The sequence below is a fragment of the Corvus brachyrhynchos genome, unplaced genomic scaffold (genome assembly GCF_000691975.1).
Source record: "Corvus brachyrhynchos isolate BGI_N302 unplaced genomic scaffold, ASM69197v1 scaffold101, whole genome shotgun sequence".
Classification (NCBI taxonomy): domain Eukaryota; kingdom Metazoa; phylum Chordata; class Aves; order Passeriformes; family Corvidae; genus Corvus; species Corvus brachyrhynchos.
In genome coordinates, this window is record NW_008237239.1 from 10,715,945 (window position 1) to 10,717,343 (window position 1,399).

Sequence of the window (1,399 nt, forward strand, 5' to 3'; positions counted from 1 at the left end):
AAGCAGAAGAAATACCAAGCCAGATTCTGATGATCACTTTCTCATTTTGACAAGCGCCACAGACTCCTCCTATATAAAAACAAACTGCTGTGAATGAAACTGGCCAGATAAAGCAGTCATGGTAGCGGGGGTCAGAGGAATGCCACTCTACAACACAGAAGACAAAGGTTACTCATCCTTTTGCTGACAGTGCTTCATCTCTGGGGAAGACTGAGCAGATCCTTGTTTTAATGACTTTGGAACTACTTTAAATGACTTGTCCTATTCTTGAAGAACGCAGATCCCAAATGAGCAATTTGTCATTTCCCACATTCTTGAACATATTGGCTCATCCTAACTTAACCAAGAGCACTGCTATTTCTACATCATCACCTCCCTACACCACCACAAAAGCCAGACCAGACCCTAGTGACATGGCAGCTGCACAGTGCATGTGCTCCACACAGACACTTTGATGACACTTCAACTGCTGCATTACGGCCACATGCCAGGCAAGCAGACCACCTTGAGTCAAATGAACTACTTGGAAAATCCCAGGAAAACACCTCTATCCTCTCGGATAAACAAAATAGAGAAGTGGGATTGTCCCTCTCCTTCGTCAGCCCAAAACTTCCACCAGCCAAGACCCAGCATGGCTGCCTTCACCTCCAGAGACGCAGAGGCTCCAGGGCTGTGCAGAGCACACAGATGGAAAGCAACAACTCAGCAAAAAGACTCCAGCAGGTAATTCATGAATATTTATTTTAGTTTGCTGCTTATTAAGTATGCCTTGTTATAAATCAAGTATTTTACAGTAATTGCCTCCAATCAACAAACACAGGGAAAGCTGCTATGTAAACCAATGCTGTTCCATATCCAAAATGAGTCCCTTAGCAACAGGCAGGATTCTACAGGACTCTGGGTGCACAGCCGGCTGGCTGCCACTGCCTCCCCTGCCCTTCTCTGCCCCTGGGGCTGCACCCCAAGCAGCACCACTGTGTGCCCAAGGTGTTCCTAGCACTACCAACCACAGCACACTGTGGCAGGGTGCCAACACCAGGGCAGCAGGCACTCACTGCAAGGATAGCAAACCCCAGGTACATGGTACAGGTACAGGAGCAGCCCTCCAGAGCAGAAAATGCTCCACATCGAGGGACAACCAGCTGCATCCCCTGCTTCAGACCCCAGCCCATTGCCTCCATCCCAGCAGTGGCCACAGCAGAGATGCTCTGCCACAAGGGTCTGCACCCAGCACCAAGGGCAGTGCAGATCACCCACTTCAGCTGCTCCCAAACCACTGCAAAAAAAACCACAATCCAAGCCCCCGCCATGTCTCCCCCTAATTTTTTTCCAAGCCTTTTTCAGGGTTGGCACCCACTGGCACTCAGAAGCACACAAGAACAGCCCTGTGTCAGGCTTT

At 49.5% G+C, this 1,399-nt stretch overlaps 1 protein-coding gene across 1 annotated transcript in view; it reads right to left on the reverse strand.

Moving 5' to 3' along the window:
• Window positions 1–1,399, reverse strand: part of LRRC8D (leucine rich repeat containing 8 family member D) — a 43,987-nt gene that overhangs the window by 41,862 nt on the left and 726 nt on the right. The window contains exon 2 of the mRNA XM_017729937.1: window positions 1–69. This exon is cut by the window's left edge and continues 84 nt beyond it. The gene's annotated coding sequence lies outside the window, so the exon portion shown is untranslated. The remainder of the gene's footprint in view (window positions 70–1,399) is intronic.